At 52.7% G+C, this 17,701-nt stretch overlaps 1 protein-coding gene and 1 pseudogene across 3 annotated transcripts in view; one reads left to right on the top strand and one right to left on the bottom strand.

The window, feature by feature from the left end:
- LOC144122166 (uncharacterized) overlaps window positions 1-17,701 on the bottom strand; it is a 178,501-nt gene that overhangs the window by 108,628 nt on the left and 52,172 nt on the right. The gene's annotated exons all lie outside the window — the stretch shown is intronic.
- Window positions 6,885-8,367, top strand: LOC144120371 (uncharacterized; annotated as a pseudogene).

Here is a 17,701-nt window from a genome sequence, read left to right as displayed (position 1 = left end):
TGTGAAATGCCGTGCACGTAGGTGATTCCTACCAATCGTTTTTCCGCACCATTCTCTTTCGCGATGACCGGGGGCCTGCCTGACCTGGCTAAGATCCTTTTAGTGACCCTAGCCAGAGTCTGATCAGGAAAACCTGCTTCCTTTAACCTGCGCATTTGTCCCAGGAAGCTTGTTCAAACCTTGTGGGAGCAGGATATTGAGAGAGAAGCTTTTAGGCAAGAAGTAGCAATGCCGGCCTTTACCAATTTCGAATGACCAGAGCTGTGATTGAGGAGGGGCTTTTCCGTTCGTGAGCGATACTCCCAGCACACACCACTCGCGTGGCAATCAATCCTCAGGTCTAGGAACTTGATGGAGCCTGACTGTGGTAATTCAAATGTGAACTTCAGACCGTCGCTTGTGTTGTGTCTCCTCGTTCGCTTTTGTCCTCATTTTTTTGCGCTGCCAAGTATGTTCTCCGGTAACGTTGGGCAGCATGGCGTCTAGCTTGGCCGTTGCCTCCCTGCCATGGACGAGCCTAAAAGGCGTCATCTGGGTAGTCTCCGGCAGTAGGGTCTTGTAAGCGAAGACGGCGTATGGCAGGATGACGTGCCAAGTCTTGTGTTGTGCATCGATATACATGGCGAGCATATCGGCGATGGTTTTAAGGCGGAAGCCTTTAATGAGGCGAGTTGCGGCCAAGGTCACGTCCGGTGTAACGCTGTCTTCCATGAATAACACGGCAATTGACCAGGATAGGAGAAAACGAATGACAGCATCAGATAGAGGGGACAAAATGTAACCTCGGCGCCAAGTTTGATGACTGTAGATTGATTAATTAATTTAATTATAGCCAATTATAGCGAAAAACAAAGAAAACAAAAAGCGCCGATATAGCGCCGACGTCGATATAGCGACGGAAGAGGGTGGCGTCACACCCGAGGTCTTCGTGGTGACGGCGCGCGCGCTGGTGGCGCCACCTGCGCGCGCTGGCACCTCCCTTGTGTGAGACGCCTCGCAGCTGCCGAGCGAGTCGGTTGTGCGCGACGACAACCGGCACGCGAATGGGTCCAAAGCGCTCCCATAATTTTTGTTCAGGCGCGCGGTCAGTCCGTTGCTCTGCGGATGGTATGCAGTTGTTCTCCTGTGGTTGGTTTGGCTGTAACGCAGGATGGCTTGAGTCAGTTCCGCTGTGAATGCTGTTCCTCTGTACGTGATGAGCCCATCAGCGACGCCGTGTCGCAGAAGAAGGCACTCCACGAAAAATTTGGTGACTTCTGCTGCTGGTCCGTTCTGTAGGACTTTTTTCTCGGCCTAGCGGGTCAGGAAGTCGGTAGGTATGATGCTCCACTTATTTCCAGACGTTAACTTCGGGAAAGGGCCACGCAAGAACATGCTGATCTGCTGAAAGGGCATTGAGGGGTGTTCAATGGAGTTCAGAAATCCTGCTAGTCGGGTGGGAGTGGTATTTCGTCGCTCACGATATTGGCAGGTTTTAGTTTAATGTGCCACATCGGCAGACAGCCGGAGCCAGCAATACTTTTATAGAATGCAGCGGAGGGTGCGAGAAAAACCGAGATATGTGAAGCGTGTAGAACTTCGCGGAGACTTGCAGGTACAACAAGTAGGTAGGCTGTTCTGTTCGCTGCGATGTTCTTCTTCACAAGGACATCATTATGTACACAGAAGGAAGACAGTCCTCGCTTGAAAGCGGCGGGGGGTGAAGAAACCTTGCCTTCCAAGTACTCGATGAGGCGTTTTAGGTGGGGATCCGAGCGTTGCTGCTGTGCAAGAGAGCTGGGGCTGATGGGTCTCACTCAGCAAGGCGTCCTCATCGTCGTCCGGGGGCGATCCAACTACAGGGGCTCGTGGCAGGCAAACGGCGCCAGAGTGCTGGCGTTTAGACTTGTAAACGACGGTGACGTCTAACTCCTGGAGGCGGAGACTCCATTGACAGAGGCGGCCCGAGGGGTCCTGCAAACTGGCAAGCCACCACGGTGCGTGGTGGTCGCTGACCACCTTGAACGGTCGTCCGTACAGGTAGGGGCGGAATTTCGACGTAGCTCAGATGATGGTTAGACTCTTTTCAATTGTCGAATAGTTAGCCTCGGCCTTGGAACGGAAACGGCTAGCATATGTGATTACTTTCTCCAGCCCGCCGCTTTTCTGAACGCTCACGGCACCTAGGCCCACTCTTCTTGCGTCGATATGAACTTAGTATTGGCGTCTTCACCAAAATGCCTGATGATTAGTGGGTACCTTAAACAAAGCTGAAGTTCTCTGAAGGCTTCTGCTTGCGGCGCTTCCCATTTAAACGGCACGTCTGCCTTCGTCAGTTGGGGGGCTCGGCGTTGCGCGAACAGCTCCTGAGAAATCGTTGGTAGTATGCGCACACTCTGAGAAATATGCGCACAACTTTATTAAAGGACGGTCTTGGAAACAGTGCGATAGCCACTGTTTTCTGCAGGTCTCAGAGCAGTCCCTCCTTGCTAACGATGTGGCCTAGAAATAGCAGCTCTTCATAGGCAAAGTGGCACTTCTCTGCTTTCAAGGTTAGGCCGGTTCACTTGAATGCCTCGATAGTAATGTTCGAATCCTTTTAAAATGGTCTTCAAAGTTTAAAACGAATACAACGAGGTCATCTAAATATACTAGACAAATCTGCCGCTTGAGGTCTGCCAACACCGTATTTATTACTCGCTGAAACGTCGCTGGTGCGGAGCAGAGACCAAATGGCGTCACCTTGAACTCAGAGCCCATCCGGAGCGATGAATGCTGTCTTCTCGTGATCTCTTTCATCGACCTCAACTTGGCGGTAGCCGCTCTTGAGATCCGTCGATGAGAAATACTTGGCGTTGCAGAGCAGGGCCAGTCTGTCGTCGATGTGGAGGAGAGTGTACACGTCATTGTTAGTTACGTTGTTTAAGCAGTGGTAATGAACCCAGAGTCAAAGTGCGCCGTCTTTATTTCTCACAAGAACAACGGGTGTCGCCCTTGGGCTGTTTGAAGGCTGGATGACGTCGCGAAGCATTCCTTCTCGCGGCGACACACGGCAGGGGCTTTGACCGAGATGTCGGGCGTACTGGTCGGTTATAATGCGATGCTTGGCAATTGGCGTATGTCGGACCTTCGGTGATGACGAAGAACACTCGCTGTAGCTTAGAAGCAGATTGCGGATGTGATCTTGTGTGTTATGGGGAAGGTCTGGGTTGATGTCGAAAGTGGGCGAGTTCTCTTAATCAGGTGAATCTTCTGCGGATGGATCGGAGAGGGCGAATGAGTCTGGTACGTCGGATATTTCTTCGAAGAAAGCAATCGTTCGTCGTTTCTCTTTTAATGTGCCGGTATTCTTCAATGAAGTTAGTCAGCAGTACTTCAGCTTGTCCAGTGCGGAAATGTGCAATGCTTCTTGCGATGCCGATTTTTTGGTCTAGAAGCAACGTGGTGTTTCCCTCGATGAGAGCTTCCATGTTCTTGGCATCCGTGACACCTACGGTGACCACGACGCTTGATCGGGGTGGGATGCTCACTTGTTTATCCAAGATCATCAAGGCAACATGCTGCTCATTGAAGTGATGACTTCGTGCGCCGAAAGCGTGATGAGCTTGGAACGCAGGTCGATGATTTCCTGGTGCTCATTAAAGAAATCGATGCCGAGCATCACGCCGCGAGGAAATTGCTGTAGTACTACGAAGGTCGCAGGATAGGTATGTCCCTTGACGGTCACGCGCGCCGTGTATCGCCACGTTGGCGTAATAAGGTGGCCTCCGGCGGTGCGAATTCGTGGGCCATCCCAGGCGGTCGTGCATTTCCTGAATTGCGCGCCGAATTTTCCATTCATCACAGAATAATCGGCCCCTGTCTTCGACTAGAGCGGTAACTTTCCTTCCGTCGATAGTCACTTCTATGTCGGATGTCCTGGCTCTTGCGTTGCACGTCGTCCTCCGTGTCGGGTCACGGCTTCGTCGCGTATGAGAACCCTGGGTAGGGCGTGTTGTTGAATCTTTTCTGGTGGCGGCGTAGTTTTGAAGGCAGTTCACGTCGTGGTCGAGGTTGTCATTGTGTGCGGCGTCAGTGAAGCGGGTGCCGCGTCTTCATGCGGCGTAGCAGGTGCAGCGTCTTCATATGGCGTGGTCGGTGTTGCTGTCTGTTGTTTCCGCTACGTTGTCGGGGAGGTACCACGTATGCGTAGCTGCGGTGTGGCGACGCAAAGCGCGAGGCTGTCGGCGATGGTGAGCGCGAAAGGCGGTTCGGCACGTACTCCTCTCTACGCAGGTACTCGTAGATTTCTTGCGGACGTTGGCCGAAGCGTCATCGTGGTGCGTCAACGGCAAATCCACGAAGACCGGTACGTCGGTACGGGCAGTGATGAAGAACATGACGGCCTCACCGCAATGGAAGCACAACGCCGGTTGTCGGAAGTCCTCCAGGCGTCGCGTTTTCTGAGGCTTAAGCGTCGCCCGTAGGCTGGTCGGGTGGGGGAGGGGAGGCGGCGTTCTGGGGCAAGTGGTTCATCTCGAAGAGGACGTAACGGGTGTCGTTGGGGCTGAAGAGTGTGTACTGCAGCGGCTTAGGTCATCACTTGGTGTTCTGCGGCCACCTGGGTGACAAGCGCCTGTTGCGCTTCTTCCCGCACCACATCCATGAGAGTCGCTGCTTGGGGCTGTGCGGAGGATGGCAGCAGCCGTCGTAGCTCCTCGCGGACGATTTGTGGTTAACTTCCCGCAAGCTGTCGCTGGAGGTGGTCATCGTGACCGGACGAATTGCAGAGAAACAAGCAGAGCAGTTGTTTTGCCGAGTCAGGATGTCGAGGGTATTCTCGAGTGTGCAGGCTTGCATGAATTCCTTTACGGTTTTTGGCGGCTGGCGGACGAGGCTGGCAGAGAGTTGTTGTTGTTGTTACCCTCACACAATGGTACATGCCCGCATAGGGGGATTGGCCCGCACAGGGAGTTTTTCTGGTAACAATTTCCTGGACGAAAGGAAGGAAGTAAACGAGAATGAACAGCGAAATGAAATTTGAAATGCATATCGCACGCAGGAGATCGACACTGAGGTTTATAGCCGAGTAGTTTTATGATAATGATAATTGTTAGAATAAAACTATTATTGAAAAAAGTTATCATGGTAGCCGATTTGATTCCATTAAAAAATTTTGGACGGTGGTAAAAACAGACTTGTGGCTTTACACAAGTATGGTGGATCGAAACGACAATATGACTAGGCTGCTTAAACAAAGGCCAAGCTGTTGTAATGTCTTCTCTATAAACCGTCTCCTCCTCATGGTGTGGCGACGGCAAAACAACAAGAAATTATCTATGGTTTCGTGCTCACCACAGAATACGCAGACGGGATAAAGCGCCAATCCAGTCCTGTGCAAATAAAAATTTAAGGGTGGAATCCGGCAGCGGAGCCTTGATAGATATACCTCAAGCTGCCGTGAATGGCATGATTTCCTGCTCCACGAACACCTCAGGCGCAGGTAATAACAAGATATTAAAAGAGATCCAGTTGTTATTCTTAACAAATTCCGTCTTCGAAACCTCGCTGCTGTGATGTACGCTGTAGCAGGAACAATGGGTAGCACGGGGCCATTGAGGGACGCCTTTGCCAGGCAGTCCGCTACTTCATTGGCTGTCACACCGCTATGACCTGGCACCCATATCATGTGAACAAGGCTCAAATGCGGAGGAGTAATGAATGGAAGTTGTTCTTTGATGCAGCGCATTGAAGATTGACCTTTCTCTTCTTCAGTCATATTGGGATCAGGGAGGCGAAAGAGGCTCTTCACTTCTTCCACGTAACCGCGTACGGGCTCTTTCCGAAGCTGGATCCTAGACTCGAGGAGTCGTTGGGTTCTTTTGTAGAGCGAGCTACACTGGCCGAGGTTGAGCACTTTCGTGTGGCTCTTGGATAGCCGTGCTGCGCATGCGCGAGGTGCAGTGACGCCACACGGCGCACAGCTGGCGCGCCGGAGCCGCTGCCACCGCGCGCGCCCTGCCGGTCTGCCCATTCCAGAGGAGTGCCGTCATAGCCACGGCAGACGCACTGACGCCGGCGCGTGCCAAGCTGTGCGCCTCCGTTGCCTAGTAGCCAAGTCTGACGCTGCGCCGGAGCCGCTGGATAGCGCGTCTCATTTTGTGCGCATGCGCGGAGGTAGCAGTGGGGGTATACACATAGCGGGGCGTTTGCCTCTGTGGTATAGCCATGGAGAAGGAGAGCGAAATTGCTGCTCAGTGGCAGTTGATGCTCAGCGTCTCACCGTAGCTCACACTACGTATATCCTGGCATAGCCAAGCTAACCCACTGCTAATTTTCTTTCCCTACGACACTGGAGAATGAGTGTAAAAGTTCACTCCTGAACAACCAGACTCGTGGTTTTTATACCAGGTGCGTGCTGAGCGCTGCAGTGAGAAAAAGACGTGCGCTATCTCAGTCACATCATCCCAACTGCTGAACGATGCAAGGCGCTCAGATTGGTCCAACCATTCCTCGGGGTCTTCGCCTGAGGAGCAGCTGAATTTTGGCGGTACTCGCGGCTGCTGCACGACGATCGGGGTCGACGTCTGTAATGAGGGCATGGTTGACTTTGCGGCATCTCTTTGTTGTCGGGTGAGCTCCGGAAGGGTTCCAAACTCAGGCTCCTCTCCCTGGAGAGGGTGGCGCTGCGTTCGCCGAGGTGAGCAGACGTGTTCACATCGGCTCTGTCGTTGCTAACCAATTACGCAGAGCTAATTACCTCGAAACAAAGTTTTCCTTGCACCAATGTGTCCGTGAAGGCGTGCGGCATCGACCGATACCAGCTGACCCTAGAGGTGCGTTTTTCTTTGCCAAATTTTGTGACTTTTTCTACCACCGCCGTGTGAAGGAGTGCTAGGCCTAGGCTTGTCCCGCGGACGCTAGGCCCAACACCGTCGCACCGGCCGCCGCCTGCCGTACTCCTCGGCGGCGGCCGCTCGTCAGCTCCGAGATGGAGGCGTCCGCTACGACAACAATGATTGTGGACAACCAGATGTGCGTTCAAGTTCAAGGAAAAGAGATATCACCAGAGGAATACCACAACGACGCCGGGTGGACGCTCGCGGGGGAACGCATGTCGAGGCTGCGCCAGCGGACCCCCGACAGCGGCAAGCCCGACGGACCCGGCGGGAGTCAAACAAGCCCGAAATCGAAATTCAACAAGAACGTCAGAGCCTCGGCCATCAAGGCAGCACGCATGCCAGCCATGCCACTGGAAGAAAGCAAGATAGTCGTCAGACCCAGAGGGATGGACATCGTCAAGACCGACACCACCACCGTCGCTGCAGCCATACTCGCCGCGGCCAAGATCACGAGCGAGGAAAGCGCCGCGGACACCATCTGCCCCAACACGCAACAGAACATCATGGTCGTCAGTACACCGAACGAAGACAACGCGGCAAGGTACGCTAAAATCCAGGAAATCTATATTCAAGGCAAACCCTACGAGGTCAGCGCATATCGCACGGCTCCTCACGACACCGTAAAGGGCGTCATCAGAGGCATCCCCATCGAAGCGAGCACCGCCGAGCTAGATAGTAACATCGTGAACGAGAGAAACCCGCTAGCAGTGGGAGCAAAGATTATCGGCAGCACGACCACCGCGATCGTGGTGTTCCAGGGACTCAAGGTACCGAACTGCGTCCGATACGGAGTCACCCTGATATTGTGCCGCCTCTACAGAAAACAGATCGACGTTTGCCAGCAGTGCGGCCGAGTGGGACACCGAAAGGACGTGTGCCCGACCCCCACAATCAAGGCGTGCCTGGCCTGCGGACTCGCCAACCCCAAAGAAGACCATCGCTGTACCCCAAAATGTAAGTTGTGCGGGGACGAACACCGGACCGGAGACCGAACCTGCAAGGCGAAATACAATATCCCCTACGTAGAACGCAAGCGACAATGGGAGCGCCGACAGGCCGAATGCCAGCTGCTGTCGGAGAGCGATTCCCGCCACTCGACAAGCCGCCAGCTGCGGGAAAGTCAAGGACTCCATCAGAGAACCGCGCGCCAAAATCCAGAGACAGCAGCTGCTGCAAGAGAAGCCTCAGTAGGAAAAGGTCACCGTCACGTGAGCGAGTCAGCTGGGTCGACGCAGCTAAAGGGAACAATATAAGGAACGCGCAGAAAATCACCTAAGCCACTAAGAAAGACGATATAAACAAAGTGCGCGAAGCCAACGAGACCTTAAGACAAGAGAACGCGGCGTTGCGAACGACCATCAACAGCCTCACGAGAGAGATCGCCGAGATCCGTAAGTTGCTGCTATGCAACAACGAGCCTCTACAGAGACCCACGCCAAGCACAAGCAAGACCGACGAAACAACCATGAACACCCAGAAGACAGCCGTAGAGGAACCGGCACCGTGAAGCGAGCCGTCGAGGCCACGCGCAAGCAAACAGAAAACGATCGAATCGACAACCCCGAGGCCAAATTCGAAGCGAGATTCACCAAACTCGAACAATTAATCACGGCGAACATCGCAGCAGTGACAGCAATGAAACAAACAATGGAGACCTACCAAGCCGAGAACACGAACAGATTCGCCTACATCGAAAGGACCCTACAGCCGATAGTGAGCCACCCGACGTTTGCGCCCCTCTTCGCGCAACATCCACCCAACCAGGGAACCACGTACACACCAACGCAATCATGGCTGCCAACGCAACAACAGCAGCAGGCTTAACAGCGTGGCAGTGGAACTGTTGCGGCCTCGGAAGGAAGAAGGCAGTCATCCAAAAGTACATCGCACATGCCGCGCGCAAGCCGGACGTGATCCTATTACAAGAAACACTCACCGACGCACCGTCCCTCCCCGGCTACAGAGTGCACAAGGGCCAGCCCGACGGGAGAGGCCTGTGTACCCTGGTCAGGAAGGGACTCACGTTCGTTGAGCACGAGCTTCAAAGCAATATCAAGATCGAGCACACACTCACCGAAATCATCCCGGGCAAGAAGAGAAAAGGAAGCATATTTCTGCTCAACATCTACAGCAACCCATCGTAGAGAAAACAGAGATTCAAAACAATACTGCCCAGAGCCAGCACCGCAGCAGGCCGCAACACGCTGATCGTCTGCGGCGACTTCAACGCGATGAACCCAGCCTGGGGCTACAACAAGTACACAGCAAAGGGCCGCGACCTACACCAAGACGCCATGGAACTCGACTTCACGCTCATTACGGACCCGATGCATCCGACGAGAATCGGTAATTCTGTGTCCCGGGGCACCACTCCGGATCTCACGTTCGTCAAGAATGACGTCCGGGGCGCGATCACCTGGAAAAACACGGGTACCGACCTCGGCAGCGACCACACCATCGTGGAAATCAGCATACCGGAACACAACGAAATCAGCATCAAAACACACAGATGTATAGACTGGGATGCCTTCCGAGACGCCAGAAGACAGACGCTGACGACGAGATCGAAGAAATAGAGTCGTAGACGGCCGAAATCACCAAGAGCGTACGCGACGCGACCAAAAAAAGTTGAAACTGACGTGGCGATTGATATAGTAGACAGCCGGCTAGCGCATCTCATCGAAACCAAGCAGTCGATACTCAGTCGCTGGAAGAAACAACGGCTCAACCGCAGACTCAGAAAGAAGGTGGCGGAGGTCAACCGAGCGATTAAGGAGCACTGCCGCGCGCTATGCACGCAACAGTGGATCGAGATCTGCAACGCGGCAGACGGGCAGATGCATAGCGGGAAGACGTGGAACCTGCTGCGGCACCTGCTCGACGAAACCAAGACCAAGTCGCACCAAAGGGACAGACTCGCCAAGCTCATACATCGGGCGGTCTCGGTACACGACGCCGACGAAGTCACCAGGCGCATGAATGACAAATACCTGCCCACTACACCCACCGAACAACACGCGACGTACGGCGGCCTACCCAACGCGAAGCTCGATCGCGACATCGACGTCGAGGAAATCCGCGCGGCCCTGCACGACCTCAACAGCCGGTCGGCAGCTGGCCCGGACCTCGTCACGAACAAGGCGCTCAAGAACCTCGACGACGTCTCGATTGAGAACCTCGCAAAATACTTCAACAAGTGCTGGAGAGCGGCCGCGCTACCAAAGCAGTGGAAGACAGCCAAGACTATCCTGATACCCAAGCCGGGGAAGCCACCGGACACGGACAACCTCCGCCCCATTGCGCTCACGTCCTGCGTGGGCAAGGTGCTGGAGCACGTCCTGCTCAAAAGGAGGCAAGACTACCTGGAACGAGAAGGGCTGTACCCGGCCCCGGTGATCGGCTTCAGGCAGCACCTAAGCACGCAGGACGCGATACTGCAGCTCAAATACCAAATCATAGACGATGGCGGCAGCGCCCGCGACAAGGCAATCCTGGGGCTCGACCTAAAGAGCGTCTTCGATAATGTGAAACACTCGGCGATTCTGTCCCAAGTCTCTAAGCTCAACATGGGAGAAAGATCCTACAACTACATCAAGGACTTCCTCATGGACAGGACCGCCGAGCTACGAGCAGGCGACCTACAAACGCAAGAGAAGAAGCTCGGGAGCACCGGCACACCGCAGGGATCGGTCATTTCGCCGATGCTGTCCAACCTGGTAATGATCGGAGTGGTCGAGAAGCTCACGGACATCGAAGACGTCCGGTACACCATCTACGCGGACGATATCACACTGTGGGTGACCGGCGGCAGCGACGCCCACATCGAGGGCGCGCTGCAAGCCACCGTCGACGCAATAGAAGACCAGCTGGAACGCACCGGACTGAGATGTCCGCCGAGCAAATCGGAGCTCCTCATACTCCCACCTACCAACAATGGCAGAGGCAAGACCAGACAACGCGAATGCGAAAAAATCAGAATCGTAACCAAATCCGGCAACGTGATCCCCAAGGTCAGCAAAATCAGGATCCTAGGCATGGTCATCGAAAAGCATGGAAGAAATGGCAAAACCATCGCCCGTCTCACGGCAAAAGCGGCCAACGCTATGCGACTCCTCAAAAGAGTGACTTTCCGGAAGGCTGGCATGAGAGAGCACAGCCTAATCAGGCTCGTCCAATCCATCATCAGCCACGTCGCGTACGTTGCAGCCTACCACAGATGGCTGCAACACGAACGCAACAAAATCAATGTAATCATCAGAAGAGCGTACTAGACGGCGCTGGGGCCTGTTCGAGTCCACGAGCACGACCCGGCTCTTACAACTCGGGATGCACAACACGCTCGAAGAAATAGCCGAAGCGCAACATACATCTCAACTGTAGCGGCTGTCCACGACCAAAGCCGGGAGGAAGATACTGGACGACCTGGGAACAGGACACTCGAACGAGGCGGAGATGAAGCTCCCCGTCCCCGAAGAGGTCCGACGCCAGATTAGAATCGACCCCATACCCAAGAACATGAACCCCGAGCTTAACAAGGGAAGAAGAGCGGCGAGGGCCAAGGCTCTCATCGACCTGCACGCCAACGACGAGCACGCGCGGTACGTGGACGCGGCCGAATACCAACGGAACGCCTTCGCAGCTGTCGTCATAGAGGCACTATCAGAGTCTCCACGTCATAAGGATGCGCACACTTTCCTACAGACCTGTCTAGATTTTCACCCAACTCAGCTCATTGCAAAGCCCACGAGATCCTCAGGTACCACTGCAAACATTCTCGACGTGATTCTAACCAATAATTTATATGCTTCTTCTAAAATATTTCACTTAATGGTCTTTCTGACCGTGGCATCATTACTGTGTGCATCAATTGCAGAATTATGAAAAGAAAAACTTCCACCAAGCTGATCAGGTGTTATAGCGGAGCTAATTTTGACCGATTGAATAATGAATTAAAGTCTCTTTTTGGGCTGTTCTTGGCTGAATCTTCAATCCGTTCCATTGAACAGACCTGGACGCTGTTCAAAACTACCCTAATTAACCTCGTTGTAAAATACATATCTGTTATCACAACTAAGTGCAGCAAAAGTGTGCCATGGTTCAATGGGCGGCTGCGAAGAGCTAATAATAAGAAAAAATGTTTGTATAGACAGGCGGTTGTAACAGCTTATTAAACACATGGGGCAAATGCAAAAAACGATAAAAATTAACAAAAATTGTTAAAGCTATCCGTCGCCAGTTTTATAGTGACGTCTTGGCCACCATGCTATCTAAAAACCCCCGAAGATTTTGGAGTGTAATAACCCTCATTCGCATCCTGATTATTTCTCGACAAGTTCGAATGGTGACCAGCTGGACGATGCCCATTCTGCTCAACTCTTTAACAACGCTTTCTCTTCTGTTTTCACTCAAGAAGTCATCACTACCTCTCCAGTGCTCAACCAATTTCATGACTATTCATGCCCCCAATAGTCATTAGTGAATATGGTATTCTTTGTTTTTCAGCTAATTTTAAATTACACAAGCGCGGATTCGCTGGTCTTTAACATCAAACTACTAAAAACATATCTCAGGGTATTTTTGAAGTCTTGTCCGCACTTTTTTCTCAGTCTTTATCATCTGACTCTATCCCTCACAACTGGAGTGTAGCAAAAGTAATACCTAATTTCAAATCTGGCATCCGCTCTGGTCCTCTAAACTATAGACCCATTTCATTGACTTGCTCCTTCTCCAAGCTCCTTGAAAACGTCATACGAAATTGGATGATTCAGTGTTTTGAAGATCATAACATCATATTTAAATATCAGCACGGTTTTCGCAGGGGATTTTATTGCGACACTGAGCTCGCCGGATTTACTAACGACTTTACTTCTTTGGATGCCGGAATTCAAGTACATGCTATGTTTTTAGATTTTTCTAAGGCCTATGATCGGGCTCCCCGCCATAGAATACTTCTCAAGCTATCGCATCTTAATATTCACCCTCAGGTACTAACATGGATTAAAGACTTCCTTTCATCTCGCGTTCAGTGCACTTCTGTTAATGGTTCCAACTCTACAATGGCCCATGTCACATCTGGTGTATTCCAGGGGAGTGTGCTTGGTCCTCTGCTCTTTCTTATATTTTAATGAATTACCAAATTGTATTTCTTCCCAAATTAGATTATTTGCTGACGACTGTGTTGTGTGCCGAACCATTACAAATTACTCTGACCAACAATCTCTACAAACTGACCTCAATTCTATTAACACTTTTTAATTTTATTTATTTCAACCTCAAAGGCCCCAATAAAGGACTATTACATGAGGAAGTGGAGTTCAGGGCACATAGTTGATTCGATGGATGATCTTAATGGTGATTGGTCGGAATGAAGATACGACGGCGTTGTGCAAGCCCTTTTGCAGTCCTTTGCAACTTGGTGCCAGTTGTGGCTTATGACCCTGAATCCCTCTAAGACAAAGCTCGTCTCCTTTACTCGAAATTTTCATCGCGTCAGTAGAGGTAGATGAGTCAGCACGAGGGGCGTGGGACGATGGGATGAAATGCAGCGTTTCTTCGCGGTATTTGCCTATGAAGGAAGGGTGGCCAGTGACAGGCATCACAGTGTGGCTGGTTGTCAACGGTTCGTCAGAAGGCCAAGGCAATTGACTTTAGCAGCACATCGAAGAGATTCTGTAGACCGGCCGCTTTCCCTTCAATGAAACCGCTGGCAGCAGCGAGGCGCAACAAAGAACCCCCCTCTATTCCCTTACAAGGGGGGACTACATGACAGTACCTGTCGGACTCTCTGCAATATCGTGAGCGTGGGAACCGCACGAGGGGTCATAACTCCGGTTGTTCTAGGAAGGCGCCGGACGGACCCCTGTGGAAAGGGACTCCGCAGTCCGTTTGTTCGTTTGTATGTTTTTACCTAGAGAGAAGGTTCGGCGTTATTATGATCGGAGGCCCCGACAGCGGGAACAGACGAGCCCGGCAGGCGCCATCGAACTATGTTTGACCAAAGGTGCTATCGTCCTGAGAAGAGGATTAGGAACGGCTCCTGGAGACGGTGAGCTGTGACGAAAATCCTCTCATCCCCTCGTCCGGAGTATGGAATGCGGCATTTTCTCCCGATCTGCGCCCTCACGTGGACCGGCAGGAAGACCCGAACAAAGGTGCCGGACCCGCCTCGCTCGCTTGCACTTGCGCGGCCAGACAAAGCTGGGGCGGACACGGCTGATTCATCTTACTATCGGAATGCCCGGGGCCGTCAGGACGCCTCTTTCCCACGGAGGGGAGCACCGCCTCCTAAGCCAACGACCTTATGCACCTGCTCAACCGGTCGGAAACAGCATTCCAGGACCTCAAGGCGCCAGGATTCCTTATCGCCTGTGCACGTGTTGTGGGGGCGGAGCCGTCACGGGGTTAGGGAAGAGACTATGAAGAGTGTGTCTGCCCATTGAACGCTTGATCAGCCACCGGTTTCCCTAGCTATGTGCCTAGGGAATATCCACTGTATTTAAGCCGCGATTTGGCTGGTTTCACGGCACTTCATCTCTGACGTTTGGTCTCCCTGCTTCTCTTGCAAATATGTAAATAAACCTTCAAGTTTACCAACCCTCCTGAAGGCTTCCCTCCGTCGTTTGCAGAGTTCATCGTCATGCGGTGAAGACCTCGGTCCCGATACTCAAGCATATCAACTGGTGGCAGCGGTGGGATGGTCTGCGCCTGGTCCTGACTCTGGTATGGTAAGTGCGCGGTCTTTCTCTTGGAGCATTGCCAGGTTTTACAACTTTGGAAAATTGTTAGCCTAGGTAATCGAAGGTTGGTATAAGAGGCAGCCGGGGCTCCTCTGACCACGTGAGAAGAGACTTGCCGTTGCTTAAATAGTCATGGACTGGAAGAAGCTGCGCAAACCAGACCTAGTTCTCGTATGCGGGGAATTGGGCATTGATTGTGGGTCGATCCGTAGAAAACCTGAATTGATTAGGGCAATTGAGGATTCCGGTGCGGACGAGGAGGAGATAGTAGAATGTTGGGAGCTAATTAAGGAGGAGTTGGAGAAGGAAAGGGAACAAAAGAAGCGAGAGGATGAAGAAAAAAGGAAGCGCGAAGAGCAGGAAAAGGAGCACGAAAGGAAGCGCGAAGAGCAGGAAAGGGAGCACGAAAGGAAGCGCGAAGAGCACGAGAGGAAGCGCGAAGAGCATGAAAGAGAGATCGAGAAAAAACGGCTCGATCTACAGATAGCCCAGGCTGCACAAGCAGAATGCACTAGGCTAGAGGTGCCGAACACAGTGGCAAGCCAGGCAGCATCAAAAATAAAAATAAAGGACCTCTTGCAACCGTACAAACTTGGGGAGGACATAGGGCTCTTTCTCGTGAACTTTGAGCGGGCATGTGAAAGTTGCGAGTTCCCGACCGAGTCTTGGCCGCAGAAACTTCTGACCATTCTTCCATGTGAGGTGGCCCAAGTACTCGCTCGTCTGGCAGAAGAAGAGGCGGCAGACTATACTAAACTACAGGCAGCACTCCTAAAAAAATATCGCCTGTCCGCAGAGGCCTTTCCGCGCCGCTTCAGGGAAGCCAGAAAACAGCCTAATCAGTCATTTCCGGATTTTGCGTATAACCTTATGGCAGACCTGAAGGAATGGCTAAAGGGAGAACAGGCTTACAGAACTCACGATAAAGTAATAGAGGTGATCTGCCAGGAGCAGTTTTTTTGGCTCTTTGAGGGAAGAAATGCGCGTGTGGGTGCAGGACAGGCCGGGAAATAAAACCCTAGAAAGTGCAGCAGAGCTGGCCGAAGAGTTCCATGCCAAGCGCGTAGCAGAGGGTGCGCGTGCCCCCGTAAGCCCCAAAGTAAAAAAAAAAATTCCACGGATCCAGACAGGAGGGGCAGCAAGCCGCAACTGGGAGCGGAACGAGGGCCACAAAGCAGAATCAAGCAACCCCACAAAGGGGGCGACCAAAGAAGAGAGGGATAAGGCTTTTGAAGCCAGAAAGAAACCAGTGTGTTTCCGTTGTCACGAGCCCGGTCACTTCGCCCGCGCTTGCAGGAAGCAGGAAATCGTTCTCTCCTTGGTGGAGGCGGGCGATGAGAACATGCGCCTGCTAGAGCCATACCTGAAAGACATGCAGGTTAATGGAAAACCATGCCGGGTTCTGAGGGACTCCGCGGCCACCATGGACGTAATCCACCCCACGTACGTGAACGCAGCTGATTTTACTGGGGAATGTGCAGGGATTAGGCAGGTGGCCGAAGAGAACTGCGCGTGCTTGCCGATCGCACGAGTTAGAATAGAGGGCCCGTTTGGCGTTCTGGGAACGGAGGCAGCGGTATCACCGAATCTGCCGGAAAAATTTCCGTACCTCTTTTCAAATCGGTCGGAGCAGATGCTCCAAGAAGAGGGTCGTAGTTTCGGCGATCGAACCGTCCAGGCGCTCACTCGTGCGAAGGCTCGCGAAATTTCAGCTGAAGTAAATCGTAGGAAGAACGAAGGCTCTCCCACGACGGGTCAGGCAGGGGCAAACCCAGGAGGCGATGCTTCTGAGACGAGCGGAGAGGCTCGCGGCAGGAACAGATGCAACGCCGAGTACAAGGACTCAAAGGGGGTCCAGTTCGATCAGCTCGTGGTGCCGCAGAAATAACGCGCAGGCATCCTTAAATTGTGCCATGGTGAGGGTTGGTCTTGCCACCTTGGAGTGAAGAAAACTAAAGCTAGGCTTCTACAGGAGTTTTATTGGCCTGGCTGCGTCAGGGATGTCAAGCAGTTTGTAAAGTCCTGCGACACCTGTCAGCGTGTCGGATCGGAAAGTCAGGAGATTTAAAGAAGGCTCCGATGAAGCTAGTGCCCGTGATTAGCGAACCCTTCCGCCGTTTGGTGGGGGACGTAGTCGGTCCTCTACCAGTAACTCAGTCGGGCTACCGCTACCGAAAAGGGCGGGAAAACGGGAATGCCGACGGTCTCAGTCGTAGCTTTCCTGCATAATCTGGCGTAAAATGCCCTAATGCTCGAGAAAAGCTACCGTATCATTTTTGGTTTTTGTTTTGTTTTTTTTTCTTGCTTCTCCGTACCTACCTCATTGCCAAAAAAAAAGTTTCTTACCAAATTTCAGACGCATGTCTTTTGTGAAAAAGGGAAAACAAAGAGGAACTAGTTTTGGTTCAGCAGACTTCCGGGCGTGAGCTGTTGGCGAGGGTTAAGTCGTCCAAAATTTGCAGCCATATTGCTCTGTATTAAAGACCTGGCAATGTTCTGAGGCTGGCCGCGTGCTGCCTAGCCGGAGGTAGGGGCTGAGCTCAGATCTGATCGCTAATGCTCCGTTGAGGACCCTTGCCAGCTGTGCAGGTCACGTGGACTGACTACTACGAGGCCGACTGGGACTCTGACGCCCATTCGTGGTGCGCCGACCAGCTGCAACCACTTCATGGCGTCTTCTTGGCGGCGGACGGATTGTTATGATCGGAGGCCCCGACAGCGGGAACAGACGAGCCCGGCAGGCGCCATCGAACTATGTTTGACCAAAGATGCTGTCGTCCTGAGAAGGGGATTAAGAACGGCTCCTGGCGACGGAGAGCTGTGACGAAAAGCCTCTCATCCCTTCGTCCGGAGAATGGAATGCGGCATTTTCTCCCGATCTGCGCCCTCACGTGGACCGGCAGGAAGACCCGAACAAAGGCGCCGGACCCGCCTCGCTCGCTTGCACTTGCGCGGCCAGACAAAGCTGGGGTGGACACGGCTGATTCATCTGATTCATCACTAACCTACAAACACTTGAGCAGCAATCAAATGTCTGGCTGAAAGAGTTAATGATCTGGCTCTCTGTTAATCAACTTGAATTGAATGTTAACAAAACGAAATTCA

This window comes from Amblyomma americanum, chromosome 2 (assembly GCF_052857255.1).
Source record: "Amblyomma americanum isolate KBUSLIRL-KWMA chromosome 2, ASM5285725v1, whole genome shotgun sequence".
Classification (NCBI taxonomy): Eukaryota; Metazoa; Arthropoda; class Arachnida; order Ixodida; family Ixodidae; genus Amblyomma; species Amblyomma americanum.
Note: the sequence above shows the minus strand (reverse complement) of the source record. Positions and strands in the feature narration are given on the sequence as shown.